At 40.0% G+C, this 18,576-nt stretch overlaps 1 protein-coding gene and 1 pseudogene across 1 annotated transcript in view; one reads left to right on the top strand and one right to left on the bottom strand.

Annotated features, from left to right (window-relative positions):
* The window catches only part of RAPGEF5 (Rap guanine nucleotide exchange factor 5), a 229,809-nt gene that overhangs the window by 15,617 nt on the left and 195,616 nt on the right, over positions 1-18,576 (top strand). The window lies entirely within an intron of this gene.
* On the bottom strand, positions 16,146-17,443 carry LOC112670561 (dnaJ homolog subfamily A member 1-like; annotated as a pseudogene).

Below are 18,576 nucleotides of genomic sequence, written 5' to 3'. Positions count from 1 at the left end.
TCTAGATTTTGCTGCAGTAACAAAAACCCACCAAAATCTGTGTGGCTTACCACAACCAAGTTTATTTTTTGCTTACAAAAAGACCCTTTTGTGTCTGGGTGCTCTCTAGGGTCACTGTCCTGTGTGTGGTGGGCCCGCTTCCATCTTATGGCCTTTCTATATCATCACCCTCCACAGTGACTACAACAAGTGAAGAATGGGGAATTTCACATAGGCATTTCAGTGCTTCTGCCTAAAGTGACTTTTGCTCCTATCTCATTGGCCAGAGCAAGTCCAATTACCTCACTAATTTCAAAGCACTGGAGAAGGATCCTTTTCCTAGGAGCTTTGAGGAAGAAGAGAAGAACCAATATTAGTAACATCCACTTTAAGCGTCAGAAGCTCAGAATACAGAAATGAATGAAGCCATGATCCCAGTCTTAAGCCCAGCAAGGAAGATAAACATGTTACCAGTGTTATAATCTAGTTTTACAAAACTATACAAATCACAATATACATGGCATGATAACTGCTATGATAGAACCAGAAGTATTCTGGGGGCACAAAGGGAGAGGGTCCACCTCCCTGAGTCTGGGGTTGAGACGAAAGCTTCAGAGTAGAGGCAATAGGCTAGAGTTTGTCGTTTGCCAGCTTTAGCTCTACATTACCTGGGTACAGGTGGTATTTGATTTTATTTTATGTGCTCTATAACATCTACACTAATAATTTGGGATACAGCTCTAGGAAAGAAACTTTCTCTAAGACCTCAAAAAAGAAATGAAAGCTGCCAGCAGTAGAACAGATCTGTTCATAGGAAATGCAACACAAAGGTATCTTTTTAATGAAGACTTACAAAAACTACTTTTAGTGAGCAATTATGCTACTGACAGTTCTTTGATCTCAAAAATTAAATTCGCTGTTACAGTATGAAAGGAATAAAGGCAAGTGTAAAATAACAATTGAGGTTAGTTATTAGGCAACAAAGGTTGCATATACAGTACTTTGATTTGCCCAGAGATTCTGTCATATTTTATATTAGGTATAAATGTGGCTGGTGTGGTAACAGTGAAGAGAATTTGCTTTACAGACAAAAGAAGAGTCTTGTCCTCAGATCTAATTAAGCCATATTCTTATCCTCCTTCGCTGCTTTGGTCCCGCTGGCCTTCTTGCCAGTCCTTCATCACGCTGGGCGTGCCCCCATCTAAAGGCCTTCGCAGGTCTGAACCTGTTTTTCTTCAGATAACCATTCACTTGCTTCAAGTCTTTGCTCAAAGACCATTCTCTTGATGCAGCCCCTTGGCCACCCTATTTAGGATTCTAACAACTACCTCCTTCCCGTATCCTATTCCTATTACACCTTCTAACATAAATAATTGATAATTTGCTTATTTGTTTTATCTATGATTAGTCTTTCTCTACTAAGCTACCCAAGGGCAAAGATTCTTGTCTGTTTCATACAGACAGTAATACAGATTGTATTTTCAATCAGTTAGACCACTGCCTAGAGCATAATAGTTTCTCAGTAATACTTGAACACATGGTGGGAGAAGGGGAATTCCATTAGTGTTCCTCTAAACTGTACACAAAGCTGTTTACATGTGTTTCCTCCTATAAACCATGACTGCTTTTTAATTCAGTATTATAATGTGCCAGCTACCATTCCCTAGGGGAGCAAGAGTAAAGATCATTTAAGGAGCTCATAGTCTGATGGAGAAACTTGTTTGATTCTGCCTGTGATATTTAATTAAATGTAGCAAGTATTCGAGTGCCTAATGTATGTAGACATTGAATAGGATTCCTGAATTCTAGAAGCTTACTGTTTTAAAGTATGACATGCCAGGACTTAAGATTTGTCTCTTTGACTTGTTAGCTTTCATAAGATACCTCTTCTGTGATGTTTCTTGGTTCAGCCCAGCTCTCAGATTTTTACTCTGTCATGAGACATATGAAGTGTGGTGGTGGTACTCACATGCTTGACTATTCCAGGGATGTGTTGAATTCTTGGTCAACAACTGGTGGATTATTTTTCTCATAAGAATTCCACCAAGCTATATGTGAAGTTGTTCTTCACCTCTGGTTCGCCCACTTGGGAAAGTATACTGGGAAATGATGTTTTAGAAAAGCAATCCGTTTTGATTAAAAAATTATTCATAAACCTCAGTACTTCTCTTACTAATAATAAAGTTCTTTGGCATATAGCAGTTAAGGAAACGGTGTCATGATGGCTCATTTAGGAATAATTGGTTTAGATAATAGATACTATGAAGAGAAAGAAGATTGAGCCTGATTAGTAAGATTTGAGGAAACTACTGGGTAGAGGTAGGATTTGAGGACTAACTAGTTGGTAAGAATAATAGGTCGGGAAGACAGCAGAACAGGTCAGGGCAGAAGGGAGCATGGCATGTGATAGGGACACTGAGAGATGGGCCTGGCTAGAGCCAAGTTCAAGGTTAAAGGGTTAGATTTGTAAATTGAGGGAAGGTGATAGGTGATCTTGAGTTTGTCTTTGTATTAGCCTTATCAGCAATGGAAAATGTCCATGGAAAAACTGTATACTATAGAGGTTACCAGACTTTGTATTTAATGCCCTAGTAATTTTTTTTAAATGAGAAGAACTATGAACATAGCATAAAGAATAGAGAAATTGAAAAATCACTGTGTTGCATACTTGAGACTAATGTACCATGATGTGTCAACTATACTCAAAATTAAAAATAAATAAGTTAAAAGTCACAAGGATTTACCTCTAAAAAAAATAAAATAAAAAGTGAGGACTAACTTGTGACTTCACACTTTCATTTTGCCAAGTGACTTCACACTTTCATTTTGCCAAGTGCAAAAAAATTCAATAGGTCTTACATTTCATAAGAGAAAGACATTTTAACACAAAAGCAAAAAATTACACAACCCCCTACTAAGGACTGCTCTTCATAATTAAATAAATACAGCTTTGTAGAAAACTAACTATACATTATCCTTATTCTTTTTGTGCCTCACGTAGACATTTGGAACTACTTCATGAGATACACGTGTGGGTTTTGGGAACAGAATAAAGTTGAAACTATGGAGACATGATCTAACAGATGTAGGGTGGCAGTCACCATCAGTTGACAAAAGCATTTCTTTAGAAAGATCATTGTAGGTGGGTGGTGTGCAGAATGGAGGAAGGAGAGGTTGAAGGCAGGGAAATCACTTAGGGGGTTATAGTCCATGCCAGGGTCTGACATGGAGGGCTTGGGACTGAGAAGTCTGAGAGTTTGGGGAGGACAGGTTGCTGCGATTTGGTGATCTCCATTCTGTTTCCTTGGGCAGCTAAAAATCAGCAAGAATGCAAAATAAATTTGTTTTGAAGGGAATATAACTCTTTCCAAAATATGACCAAAATTTATCTGTATTCTATACAGAAGGTCTTGAAGATTCCCACAACTGTTAGTTAAGGAATTAGGGGAGAGCAAGTGAGCATTCTGGTGTGTTTGTATGAAAAATTGTCTCCATGCATGTAAGTCCTTCCTTATGTGAAGGAAAAAGAAAAGGGATGCTTTTTAAACAACTAAGGGTGGTATTTGTGTTTAGGACATTTTTTTGAAGTTTCAGCTTTTGGGTCCAGGGAAGGAGAACTAAATTTTGGCAGTCTGCTCGCATTCTGATGGTCCTGTCAGAGTTGGTGCTGCCTTATGGCCTCCCCTCCGGGGAGATGGAAAGGATGCCTTCCCACCCCGTCCCTCCCTCCCAGCTCCCTGTCCTTAGGCTGCATCTGCTCAGTGCCAGGACTCCACCTTCAAAGCCAGATTCACTTTGTGCCAGCTGCCCTCACACCCAACCTTGGGTTAGGGAGGGGAAGATAAGGTAGAAAATGATAGCATACGTGGGAAGAGAGGCAGCTGACTGCATATATAGGGGAGTGTTTATTTCATTTAATCTCTCCTGACTTTTTTCAGTTCTTAAGTTTCTGTGCATGAATTCCAGGGTATTGTGGTCTGAGGATACTCGTAGCTGCTTTTCACAGTAGGCTCAGGTAGAAAACTGTGAAGTTCTGTAGCTGTTCACATGCAATCCACCTCCTTCTGCTTGAAATTGATGATAACAAGCACCACTGTTGCTTCCTTTCATAAATTTCACCATGGCTGTTGTTTCCCACCCTGTAAGATGAGAATTTGGCTCATTTACATGATAAATATGCACCCCTTCCATGTTCCTCAGGTAATTGACTTGTTATTTGGGCCAGAGTACAGTGGAGGCTTTTGTGTTCACATAAGCTTGTCTCTATAATTGGATTTGGGACTGAGTCAGTCAAGGGTCTTGATTGCAAACAAGAGAAACCAACTCTGAAATTACTAGAAGGATGTTGGAGTGCAGGTCAGCCTGCAGAATTATTGGAAAACTGGATAGGTGGGGTTCAAAAGGGGCAGGAACCCAGGACACTTACAGTGAAGAAGCCATGGAATGTAGGGATGAAAAGCCTGGAAACCCACCAGCCTGGGTTTCTCTGCTACTCACCAACTGAAGGACCACGGGCAAGTTACATAATCATTCTGTGCCCCCAAGGACAGTTATGAGTAATAAATGTGTTAATGTTTGTAAAAAGTGCTTAAAACAGTGACTGATAAATAAGTATATATTAATGTCTGATAAGTATTTCTAATTGAATTTGTGGGTGTATATATATATAGGCATTTAACTGTTAAACATAATGCTAGATTGCTCTCTAGGCTACAGACTTTCTTTCCATGCCCACAACCTATTTTTTGCTCAAAGTAGCTTTTCCCTTATCACAAATTGCCAGCCTTTGTGCAAGGGCTTTGCTTCATTCAGTTCTTTGTGGTTCCCACAGAAACCTCAATTCTGGAACTTTATTCACAACAGAAGACATAAAGATCGTAGTCTGTACATTTGGGACTTCAGTTTTACTTTACTACTCTTAAGGATAGTGTAGTAAATTTTTTTTGCCACTTTGTCTTTTCTTTTTTGATGCTGTGTTTTCCTGATCATTATTAATATCTGCTTTAGTCTTTCCTCTTGTTGTTCTGTTAAATGAAAAACAGCTGAAATGGAAACTCTTGTAGAAAATAAACCATCTTACCTCTATGAAGGTTTTTATAGCCTTCCCTTTTAAAAATGTAGCATTAATATTTAAACATATTAGTATTTAATAATTAACATTGCTATTAATATTTAATTATTAATAATACTAATATTTTAAAAAATAACAAGAGTTCTGCAATACATATTATTTTCCCTTTTCAATTTGGTTCAAAGAAAATTACATTATACATTCTTTTGTTGAATTAGCCTTTCCCTTAAGTAAGAAGTTAAGAGTGTTGGTTATTCTGGCAAACCAGGCTATGGTCTATTTATAGAGAAGCTTTACTTAAAAAAAAAAAAATCAATGACTGAATATGTCTTGTGTGTTGAATATGCTGTTCTGGGTCCCAAGGTTAGTTGGTTAGTCTCTTTTTCTCTTTTCACATAAACACACATATAGTATCTAGGTGTATAGTCTGCAGTTCAGCCTGATTTTGAATATGTAAATATGTAAGTACTTAAATATTTGAATAGTTTGAAGATTCAAGTAGCTAAAATAAAGTGGAAGTTTTTCATTGGCAATTTAACATGAGAGTTGTAGAATCATAATGAAATGTTAACATTTCATATGAATGTATATAAAATAACAGGCTCAGAGTTTATCTTATTTGTTGGGGAGTAGAAGGGAGGGAATAAAGTATTTTGTTTCAGACCTGGGTCACCACATAAAATGTACTCCTTACTGTGGGTGGCAGTCAAAAAAGTTTGAAAGGCAGTGGTTTAAAAAAAACACAGCCTCTTGCAGTTGTGTCTCTAACTCACCTTTTTGTGAGTTGGTTGCTCCCTCAGGCCTGGAAGGGTGTGAGAAAGCCAGAGAGGAGGTGGTTCAAAATTTAATGCATCACCTGATGGTTAATAGGACTGTGATTGTGTTGAAGTGTTTGTTGTCCAGCTTGAGATGGATTCAGTGAGAATTATGTGAAAGGAATTGCCTGCTATGAATCATAGCATTAATTTGTAATTGAAAAGCTTTCAAAATAAGTTTCCCCATGTGTGTCAAATATAGTCAGCAATAAGAAATGGGGATCACCTCTTGAAAACCTTTTGTTAGCTTTGAAATGTGGGTGAGAGTAGAGGGAGAAAGTGCTTTGCCAGGAAAGAGCAAAGTTCTATACTCTGCAGGTGGAACAGTTCTCATTTTTACCTTCATATTTAAGGCTTTGTTTAAACAATGACCTTTGTGCTGTATTTAAATATATTCATAAGAAGAAAACATGGGCACACAATTGTGTTAATTAACTCCTGGAGCTTCATTTGCTTCTGATTACATTTCCAACATTGCCATTTAAAACATCACTGAAAAAAATAAAAATAAAAATAAAAAAATAAATAAATAAATAAATAAAACATCACTGAAATTAAGGCCTAGGTTTGACAAGGGCCAAATCTCCACATGGCGTGGAGATGCAGGCAAGGTTAGAGTGGCCTAAGAAAGAGTCTTCAAGGGGCGCCTGGGTGGCTCAGTTGGTTAAGTGTCTGCCTTCAGCTCAGGTCATGATCCTCTAGTCCTGGGATTGGGCCCTGTGGCTGGCTGGCTCCCTGCTCAGCGGGGATCCTCCTTTTCCCTCTCCCTCTGCTGCTGCCCCTGCTTGTGCTCTCCCTCTCTCCCTCCTCTATCAAATAAATAAATAAATAAAATCTTAAAAAAAAAAAAAGAAAGAAAGAGCCTTCAGTCTAGATGGTATGGCTTTTCTTATGTGGTTATGTACCCTCATTTTGCAGATTATTAGTTTTAGGTAAATTTGGAATTTCAGAATCTATCAAATATGGCTTAAAATTTTTAAATATTTAATTGTGGCAAAATACACATAATAAAATTTATCATCATAACTTTTTCAAGTATTAGGTAGTATTAATTAAGCATCTTCACATTGTTATGCAGCCAATCTCCAGAATCATATATGGGTTTAATGCCAGAAGGGAGAAAGTATGCTTTTTAAAAAAATTATAAATATGCTTTTACCCTACGATTTTAACAATATTTCAGTATTCTAAACAAGTGTCTTTTAATTCATGACTTTTGAGATATGTAATAAAAGGAAGGCCTTGGTTCTTTGTTCACTGCTGAATATACTCCTTTCTTGAAAGTTCTTGGTCAATTCAGTAGCTCTTATCACTATTTTTAAACAAGTCTTGGTCTTTTATTCTAAGGGAACAAATAATATCAAAGTCAAAATGGCATAGAAATACCAAGATTCTTCAAGACTCATACCCTGAAGAGGGACATAGCTCTTAGAAAAAATGAAAAGGTTTCAATCTTGTGTTCTTTTGAAAAGATATTGGTTTAGTTCAGTTTTATATTTCATCAATGAGGGTTGTTTTCTTTTAAAAAAAGATTTATTTTAGAGAGAGAAAGAGCATGGGGGGAAGGGCAGAGGCAGAGGGAGAGAAAGTCTTAAACAGAGTCTGTGCAGAGCCAGAAGTGTGGCTCAATCCCACAACCCATGAGATCATGACCTGAGCCATGATTCACCTCCTGAGCCTCCCAAGCACCCTAATAAGGAGTTTTAAAATAGTTTTCAACATAGCTTAGGAACTGCTTTAAAAATGACTATTTTAGTGATTTAATCTTACCTTCAGTGAAAGATCTATGTGGGAAAAGTACCTAAAAAGGCTCTTTAAAACCCATTTTCTTACCCCTGGTCAAGAACTTCATCTCTGCATGCTGGCATCTGAGTACTGACACTAGCTTGTATGTAACTGGAGAGGTGTCGCTCAGGACTCAGAAAAGAGTGTGATGGACAAAGGAAGGCCACGAGGCTGGTACTAAAATTTAAATTCTTGGGCAGCCCTGGTGGCGCAGCAGTTTGGTGCCGCCTGCAGCCTGGGGTGTGATCCTAGAGACCCGGGATCGAGTCCCACATCGGGCTCCCTGCATGGAGCCTGCTTCTCCCTCTGTCTGTGTCTCTGCCTCTCTTTCTCTGTGTCTATGAATAAATAAATAAAATCTTAAAAAAAAAAATTTAAATTCTTGCTTACAGCACTGAACAACTCGTGTCCTATACATGGAGGATCATAATGAAATAAAAATTAATACGCAGTTTCATATCTGAGAGTAGTGAATACAGTACCTGTTCTCTGGGACAGAAGAGAGAGTTTAGCTTTTACTAGAAACCACATTGGAAAAAAAAAAAAAAAAGAAACTACATTGGCCATGTGCCTTCATATATCACGTATTAAATGTAGTTATCATATCATAATCCATTGTGCATCTCACATTCTTCCCTTGGAAGCTGGTATCCAACCAGGCTGTGTGCAGACAAATTCAAATGCTGGGAACTCAGATATTATTGATATATGACTTTGGGGTATTTACTTCCTGACTTATTTTTCTTTAGATGTTGTTCTGAGTATTCAGAGGTTAATAGCAAGAGAAAGTGACTCTAAAAACTTGAGCAAATTGGCCACAAAACATCACTGTTTTGTGTCTGCCTTCAGCCTTTCTTCTTTCTTTCCTATTCTTCTTGTCAATCACTGCTGAGTGTTGTTTATCCTCACTAGTGCATGTAGAGCCATCTTTGGTCATTCAAGTCAAGTCTCTGATATGTGTCCACATTTGGTCTTTAATTTGTGTCCTTCTGTAGAACGTAGTAAATTGTATTGGAATTAAAGACTGAAGTTATTATAGTAGGACTGTTGTTATTATAGTAGGGACTTTGGGCAGAAGAAGTTTATACCCTTTACCCACCGGGCACACTTAGAAACGGAAGGGCTGCCCCATCTCATCTTGCTGTGCTGATGGAGATGATCCCGCTGTGGCCTCTCACTGTCCCCTGTCACGGAGGGCTCCATCTGCTGAGCCTCCACGTGCCTTCCCCATGCTCATGTCTTTTTATGGCAGGCAGTGATGGTGGACTCTTTAAGCAGAAGGGGGAAATGACTAAAAACATCCTTCCTCGCAGAATCAACCCCATCCTGTCTTCTTGGCTCTTCACCTAGAGGTTTCTCACTCCCCTCGAACCCAGGAGTTTATTCTTATTAGAGCTAACTTAAGTTTGGATTTCTTTCTGACTGTAGTTATGTTCTTAATCATTTATAGTCACCATCTTCATCTGTGTAACCTGGTCTTTCCTTTATAGGGTTGAAGGTGGAAGATAACGGTGTAAGTGGATATTTTATCTTTTACAGGCACCTTTTTTCCTGGTTATAAAAGTAATACATTTAATATAGAGAAATGGGAAGTTTGGAAAGTTAGAAACAAAATTCTACCGTGACTGTTACTAATAGTAATCTATAACATTACTATTGGATATACATTGGCATGTTCCTTTCTTTTTTTTTCTTTTCTTTTCTTTTTTTTTTTTTTAAGATTTTAAGTAATCTCTATACTTGACGTGGGGCTCAAACTCACAACCCTAAGATCAAAAGTCGCATGCTCCACCAGCCGAGCTAGCCAGGCACCCCTCTATTTGGTTTTTAAGTTTATTTGACCTTTATTGTTTATTCAGTTTTTCTTTTTTTTTTTTTAGTCTTCACTGAAATGTTTGTAATAGTTGCATACTATTTCATCATGTACCTGGAGTATGAAGAAAGGGAAAGCATGAGGGCAGAGGAGGAACACGGGCAATAGAGAGGGGCATGGTGTTCTTAGAGAAGCAGGGATTGTAAAACCCTTCTGACAAAGGTCTCTATCATTCATACACGTAGCGTTGGTTAATTCCTCAGTCACCTACTTTTGGAATGTAGGACACATGACTAGCTTCCGATCTTTCATCTCGAACAGATTATCAGTGTAAGCGTACTTCGAAAGGGCCCTCTTAAAAAATTAGGGTTGTGATTGAGTCTAGCTGAGTTAAATAAAATTAGCGAAGATAATAACCTTGTTACCCAATTTCATACAGATGGAAACCAGAAAGAGTACTGTTGTAAGTCTACGAAGAAGTTTGATTAAAAATTAAGGAAATCCTAAAAATGGAACCCCTCATGTAGTATCTCTTCCAGTAATTACATTGAAAGAGGAGGGGAGAACACAAAAAAACATGAAGTTGCTTTTGGATCCTTTAGAGGAGAAGACAGGTAACTTGGAATCTGATGTGACTTTTTGCCCTTAAATGGTGAAATCAGTAAAGAGAAGAAGCAACGTATATCCAGAAATTTTGGGGGGAATCACAGGCTGGTTTAAGTGGGGGATTTGGTAGCTCTGGTGTTTGGCCTCTTTGCCTTCTTGTTCATCTAGGCTGAATAATGCCCTGCATTTAAGGCTAAGACTGGCCTCTGCTTGACCTCCCCAACCTTGTAGGTAGGTGGCAACATCTATTTAACTTGATTAATATATGTACTTAGAAGTCATTGGTATACAAGGCAGAGGAGTAAGTGCTGTGCTTTGTAATTGTCAAATGGAGGTGTTTATTCTCTGGGGCAGGCTCTTTGATTAACCACATTCTATTTACACCAATAATGTGCTTTGAGATGGTAACATGTTTATAAAAATAAATTTTTTAAATTCCTTGGTCAGATATGTTTGAGAATGCTTAGGTGCATTTTTATCTTTAAGGAGGGGGAATAGAATGAGCAACATCTTCAAAACTCATTTTGCCCATAGAATCCTTTTTTAGGAGGACCTCTGTTGATACCTTGAAGGGCTTTTTATGATTTAGAAACGTGTAGCAGAAGCAGGATTTTGTATCAAGGGAGGTGAATGCTATTCGATCTTTACTGTGATACGATTCACCCGGGGATCTTGGTAAGCCTCATCTGGCTGTGTCTGTGTGGGGTGGAACCTGATGATCTCTAGTCTCCAGATGTGCTCAGGTATGCCAGTGTCACTGCTGCCCCCCAGACCACCCTTGGTGGAAGAAGGAGGATAACTGTTCATTAGTAGCATCTGAGATTAGCTGAGATGAGACCCGAGGAAGATAATACCTGTCAGGTGGTTGTAATAGCATTCCAGAAGTCTCTTTTGGGAGGCCCGTAATGAGTAGGGAGAACTGATTGACAGTTGCCGATGTCTGCTATGGTGGAAGGGGAATTTCCAGGGGGAGACTGGAGAACTCGAGATCACCTTGAATTTCAGAACACCTGACCACTGCTGTGGTGACCTGCGGGGTAGGGGCTGTCTTTCTTGTTCTGGCTGAAAGATCACTGGTTAAGTTTGCCAGGACTGTAGTGGGCCTTGGCACCAGAGTAGAAAGTTGGCGGAGGAAGTTTGAAGGACTCTCTTTGATGATTTACTAGAAAAGGAAAGGATGTGTAGACAGGTTAGAAGAAATAATTTGGTGGGGAGACTAGAAGAAGGTGATTCAGTGGAAGTAGCAGGACATCTAAATCAGGGTCCAAGGATTGGAAGGTGTGTACATACAGTCAGGACAAGAAACACAGCAGCAGCAGTGCAGCACAGTACTGACTGGGCTCTGCTTTAGACAGGCCTGGGAAGACAGGCCCCTGTCATGAACACTGCACTTCGTGGAATTGGATTTTAACAAATTAAGAGAAGTGATAGTTAGGGTGTCATAGCTGGAAACACTAAAAGGAAATACGCTCAACATGTGAATGGAGTCCTGATTCTGTAGTATTATTGTTAGAAGGTGTTAGAAAAGAAGAAGGAAGTGAAAGAAGCTGGTGTGGCTATAAAGTGAGCTTTCAGTGGATCTCAGGTTTTAAAAAAAAGTCAAGGACATGAGAGGAAGGAGGACATGTGACCCAGGATGAATAAAGTTTCACAAGCTTGTAAGACCTAGTGCTGGCTGAGTGCTTGTGAAGTAAGTGGAGGCCAAATAGGCTAACATTTGATTGTGCAATCAGAGTCTGAGAGAAGGAGGGCACAGGCCTGCTCCTTGTGGCAAATGGGAAGATGTTGACCGATGAGATGACACTATTCTATGACCGTCAAGAGAATGATTCTTCAAACTGGAATTGCACACATAGGCAGTAATAGTTCCCAACTGCTTTAAATGACTTTAGAGAGCTAGAATAATGACCTTCCCTGATACCAAAAGTCTGCACAGGGGGTCACAACACTGCTATTAGGATTATTTGCAAAATTGCAGAGGATCTGTGTCCTAACCCTAGCATTGCAAGTGTCCTGAAATTTTATAAGCTACATGGGTGAAATTGTAGACTGCTAAGGTAAGTACTAATTCTTTCAAATTTTAAAATCATTTGTCAACTAAAAGATTTGGGAATGCTAAAGAAAGTAAGTAGTTAATAACCAGAAGGGTATACATTTCGAATGAATGACAGGGTTTCTACTTCACAGTGTCCAGATGAAACTCTTGTTTGTTTAAGAATTGACTATACCTACAGGGGTTTTGTTTTTGTTTTTGTTTTAGAGAGAGAGAGAGAGAGAGAGAGAATAGGGTGGTGGTGGGGAGAGGGACAGGAGAGGGAGAGAGAAAATCTTAAGCAACTCCACACACAGGGCTGGGTGCCATCTCATGACCCTGAGATCATGACGTGAGCTGAAATGAAGAGTAGGGTGCTTAACTGACTGAGCCACCCAGGTGGCTGATTGTACCTAGAGTCTTAAGCAGTGGTAGTGACAGGTTGTTATTGACAGAAGCCCATAGAAACTCTGCACCCAGGGCACGTAGGTGACTCAGTCGGTTAAGTGTCTGCCTTTGGTTTAGGTCATGATCCGAGGGTCCGGAGGTTGAGTTCCCTGCTCAGTGGGGAGTGAATGACCCTCGCTTGTGTGCTTTTGATATATCTCTAATAAATAAATAAATAAAATCTTAAGAAAAAACAGAAAGAAAGGAAGAAACCCTACACCCATTTGAGAACAGACCTGGTCCCAAGAGCTGTGTGAAAGCTCACTGATTCTGAGTTTCTTCTTGCCGACTCTAAGTACAGGATATGGGAACTAACCCTCATGGGTCATGCTTGATGTGAAACCCCTGGAAATGTTGCCAGTGGAGAATTTTCTTTCGCACAAATCCTTTTTTCTTTTTTAACCAGGAGGAACCTTGGGTGAGAGGCAGGGAATTTTGTCAGTGCTCCACTGGTGTTGCTTTATCATAGGCACCCTGTCCTGACTTAGGGATGAGGATGAAAAACATACAGTCCTGTCCCTTGAGAAGCTCACAAGACCTAAATTCACGGACACGGTAAAAGTAAAGTTTGCTGAGTGCTGCTCAACAACACTAGTTAACACTCATTACACAGCAGGCACTGTCCTAAACTCTTTACATATTTTATGTCAGTGGTTCTCCCAAGTGTAGTCTATCAGTATTAACCTCCTCTAGTTTATTAGAAATGCAGATTTTTGGCATCCCTCAGACTTGCTGAACCCGAAACTCCTGGGGATGGGGCTGGGGACTGAGCAATGTGGTTTTATAAGCCCTCCAGATGCATAAGGTTTGGGAACCACTGTTATAAGTCATTTAATCCTTCCAACAGCCTTATGAGTAGATTTTATTTCTCCCATTTAAAGATATGGAATGAGAGGCAGAAAGAAGTTAAATAACTTGTTCAAGGACACATTAATACAGATGGGCTTTGAATCTAAGCCATAAAAATTCAGAGTTCTGCTTGTAACCACCACACAAGGCTTGCCTCCCAGGAGAAGGTGTAGATCATGGAGGAAGGAGCTCCCAGAAGGGGATAGGGTTTGAGAAAGGTATTAAAAGAGCTAGATTTGTTTTTCTTTGACAAGCATTCAGTGAGAATTAACTGTGAGCAAGAAGCATATTAGATGTACTGTGGATATTTATATATACGAACAGAATATAGATCTTACCTTCAAGATTCTTTTTTTTTTTTTTAAACATTTATTTATTTATTTACGATAGTCACAGAGAGAGAGAGAGAGAGAGAGAGAGAGAGGCAGAGACAGAAGCAGGCTCCATGCAGGGAGCCCAACGTGGGATTCAATCCCGGGTCTCCAGGATCGCGCCCTGGGGCAAAGGCAGGCGCCAAGCCTCTGCGCCACCCAGGGATCCCTACCTTCAAGATTCTTATAGTGAATTAGGGGGAATCCAAATGTTAATAAGTATCTGGAATCTAAAGTACTTTAAAAGTACATAAGTTTTAACAGGAGTTTTGAGCATATGAATACATTTTAACATAAACTCAATGAAAGTTTAAATGTATGAGGAGGAAGTCATTCCAAGCAGAGAGACAGCTGTGTGCAAAATTCAGATATTTGAAACACAATATTCTTACATTTACTAGTACTTTGGATATTTGACCTTGGCACTAGTTTTGTGTAGTTCAGACTTGTCTACATTATGGTATTGGTTGGAATTGGAATAAAAGGAAGAGCTCGTGAAACTAATGCTCCTTTTTTGTTTGTTTTACTCTTAACTGAAAACAATTTTTGGCTCCCATTTCTTGCTTTTATGTGACATGTAAACGAAGATGGAAATGTGCCTTAAACATTTTTGGAGCAAATAATCTTCAGTGGCAGCGGGAGATAATATGGTTCAAGAGGAAAAAAATTCTTATCAATAACCAATTGAGCACAGGAATGTACTACTAGAGATTTTATAGAGTACCTCCTGTTCTGTAAAATTTGATAATATAGACCAGGGTTGGTAAACTTTTTTTGTGAAGTGCTGGATAGTAAAGATTTTTGGCAGGAAAATAGCCAGAGACCATATGTAAACACATGGGCGCAGCTGTGTTCCAATAAAACTTTATGAAAAGCAGGTGGCAGCTGGGTTTGTCCTGTGGGCTGTAATTTAGGGACTCCTGATCCAGATTCCCACATGACTCAGTGTAGATGAAGGCTGTGGAGTAGGCCAGGTGACCTCAGGATGTCTTCTCTGGTGCTGTATTTCTGAGGTGGTTTGCATGTTTTATGTGAGTAATTGAGAAAGAAAAACTAGATCAAGTTTTCCAAATCTTCCTTCTGCCAGAAGACAACACTATCACCTTTATCACTTTGTAGCTTTCAAAAATTTATATACTAATTAACAAGAAGCATTTAAAAGACTAATTCCCAGAGCAAAGGAAGGCAAGAAAGATAGCTGCTCCAAGGTGTATTTCTTTTGCACATTTCTGAGTTGCCAGTAACCCACTAGAAGAAAAGTGAACATTTTTCCTCTTGAAGACACCAAATAAAGTGACTTAATGGAAGTGTTTTTGACTTCAAAGAAATAATTGGTATTCAAGTATGTCTTTAAGTTTTAAAATGAGCACAGAAGTAATTCAGTGTATAGAAATGCACTCTGTAAGGATGCCTGGGTGGCTCAGTGGTTGAGCGTCTGCCTTTGGCCTAGGGTGTGATCCTGGGGTCCTGGATGGAGTCCTGCATCGGGCTCCCCGTGGGGAGCCTGCTTTTCCCTCTATGTCTTTGCCTCTCTGTGTGTCTCATGAATAAATAAATAAAATCTTTAAAAAAATACATTTTGTATATACTTTTGCTGCATTCTTGACCACTTAAAACAGAATTGAGAAATAAGAGAAAGGAAGGGGAGTGGTGGTGATAGTAGTGGTAGTAGTATGGCAGAGGTGGTAATACGACATTTACCACTTGGCCCAAGAGTCTGGAACATCAGGTACTGTGACAAGGGGAAAAGTCCCCACCGGATGGTCAGACCCTGCCACGCACTATGGAAGGGGCTTGATTTAGAGATGGGATAAATAGATACTGGGGGGTTACGAGGCTGGTTGAGGAGAGAGGCATGCAAATGAAGGCAGAAGGCATTCTATCCTAGTGGCAGATAAAGACAAATGTTAGAGTGTGTGGGACAGAGATTAGTCCTGGGAGGCTCAGGACTTGGGGAGACTTCATGCAGCATTTGCATGGATCTAAGGAAGAGCAGGGTATGGAAATGTAGGGAAATGCAGGGAGCAGAGGTCATGGCAAGGGCTTGGGCACAGAGGTGAGATTGTGCATCATTTGCATGGTAAAAGACCACCTGCCCGGCTAGAGCAGTGGGTTTGTAGGACGGAAGTGTGGCAGGGTATCTTGAAGGTATTGACTGCTTGGCACATTGTGAGCACTCGGTGAGAGGAAACTGTGTTTTTTAAATAGCTATTTCATTTTTTAAAAAGGTGAAAAAAAATAAAAATAAAAAACAAGGTGATATGTAAGATGTTTTATTTTTTTTGAGCATTTATATTTGAGTTTGTTCTTCATTTAACTTTTAAAACACTACTATAGTTGAATATTAAAACAAAAAAAATAGGAAGTAGTGAGCTATGATTATAGTCCTTCACTCATCCACTACTGCGTATAAAATGCCAGCAGCAGTGTTATTCACTGGCCCCATTAAGAGGTCTGACACTGATCACCACCCCTAGGATGATGTTCATCATCCTCATATGCTTCCCCATTGTAATGGCGCCGTCTTTCCTGATTGGGATCAAAGTCCACCAGTTCTACCTGGTCCATTTCATCAGTCTCTTCTACTTCCTTCCTCTCAGGTAGGAGTTTTTCCAGCAAAGAAAGTTTATCAGGAGAGAGAAAGCCCCAGAAAGCCATTCCGGGAAGTTTACCTTAAATTTGATGATTAGGCGACCCTTCTCATATGGTCTACGATAAATTGGCATGCCTTCATTTAGCACACACTTGATATCCCCATGCTTGACAGTCTGACCTGGATGAGAGGTGATGACAATGGTTCGGTTGTCAAGAGTAGATATTGGCTTTTGAAAGCCACACAGGGCTTCAACCAGCTGTATATCCATACGCATGAAAAGATCTTCTCCTCGTCGAGTAAAAACAGCACGGTCCTTCTGATCTAAAACAATGATAATATCTCCTGGTTCCAGTCCTGGTTCTTGGTCTCCCTCACCATGGAATGTTATCTTCTGGCCATCTTTCATGCCTTTGTCAATATGCACTTCTAGAATCTTCTTCTCTTAAACTATCTTCCTTCTGTTGCAGCTTTTACATCTATCTTTAGGACTGATCCGTTCCCCATGGCCCTGGCACTCCATGCACACAGACTGAATTTGCTGAACCATTCCAGGTTCTACCTGATGAATTCTTATTTGCATTCCAGTACCTTGGCAATTGGGACAACATTCGACTGCTCCTTTCTTACCACCTCGGCCTTCACATTTATCACAAATCACATTCTTTTGCAGAGCTAGTTTTCTTGTGCCATTATAAACCTTCTAAGGTTACTGAGAGCTGATGTACAACATTTTTACCTTTCCGTTCTCTCTGCATCCTGCCTCCTCCTCCAAAAAACATATCAAAGATGTCCATTGGGGAGCCAAGACCACCACCAGCTCCACCTTCTTTAATTGCCTGTTCTCCTCCTTTGTCATATAATTTCCTTTTCTTTGCATCAGAGAGCGCTTCATAAGCTTGAGAAATCTGTTTAAACTTCTCTCCTTCGTTTGGATTCTTTTTTTTTTTTTGGATTCTTATCAGGGTGGTACTTCAAGGCCAGTTTCCTGTAAGCCTTTTTCAATTCCTCCTGGGTGGCATTGGGTTTGACCCCCAAAACATCATAGTAAGTGGTTTCTTTCACCATTTTCTACAGCCTGTGAGAGGGCCAAAGCTGGAGTGGGGGAGCGGGAAGGAGCGCATTGCTGGGCGCAGCTCGGACAGCCTCCACTCCTCTGCGTCTCACCGAGCGTTCTGGAAAGTTCCAAGAAGATGTTTTAGAGAGAGAAATCTGATTTGTGGTAGAGGTCCAAGTGTACAGGGCGGCAAGCATCATTCTGTTTTGCAGCCTGAGATAATAACGGTATGGTAAGGGTCACACAGCATTTAGCAAAGAAATAGATACTTTATTTTGAAATAATGTTTAAGTGTGTGTGTGTGTGTGTTTTAAGATTTTATTTATTCATGAGAGACAGAGAGAGAGAGAGAGAGAGAGAGAGGCAGAGACACAGGTAGAGGGAGAAGCAGGCCCCATGCAGGGAGCCCGAAGTGGGACTCGATCCCAGGTCTCCAGGATCATGCCCTGGGCTGAAGGTGGTGCTAAACTGCTGAGCCACCCGGGCTGCCCATGAATGTGTTTTTGAAACTTTATTTGTGGGGAGGAAAGAGGCCATTACTTTTTTCCCCCCAACTTTTCCTTTTGCAAAAATTTCAGACTCAGAAGTAACACAAATGGTAGAGAGTTCTAACCTTCATTCAGCTTCCCCAAATGTTAACATTTTATGTAACCACAGTGCACTTGACAAAAGCAGTGTTCGTAGTCAGTTAACTCAAATGTAGACCTCATTCAGAGTTTGCCCATTGTGCCACCCAAGTTTGCCCATTGTGCCATCCTTATTCCTAGTCTAGAATCACACATGGCCTTTCGTTGCAATTCCTTTCATCTTCTCCAACCTGGGAGAACCTTTGGACAATTTTTGGAGAGTTACAGGCTATTGAGGAAAGCCCCTCGATTTGGAGTTGTCCAGTTTTTTATTGAATTCAGGTGCACAGTTTTACAAAAATGCCATTGCAGTGCCTTCCTCATCCTATCTTTCAGTGGGCAAATGATGTCAGCATGTCTCATGATTAGTGATAACTTATCAATTAGCGTGAGGTCTGCTATTCTATGCTGTTACTCTTTTTTCCCTCCATACTCAATATCTTGTGAGAAGCACTTTGACACTGCACAGATAGCCTGTATATCACACTGTGTCCACTAATTCTGGCACCCACTGATTTCTTTCTCTTTTGTC

The sequence above is a fragment of the Canis lupus genome, chromosome 14 (genome assembly GCF_003254725.2).
Source record: "Canis lupus dingo isolate Sandy chromosome 14, ASM325472v2, whole genome shotgun sequence".
Lineage (NCBI taxonomy): Eukaryota > Metazoa > Chordata > Mammalia > Carnivora > Canidae > Canis > Canis lupus.
Note: the sequence above shows the minus strand (reverse complement) of the source record. Positions and strands in the feature narration are given on the sequence as shown.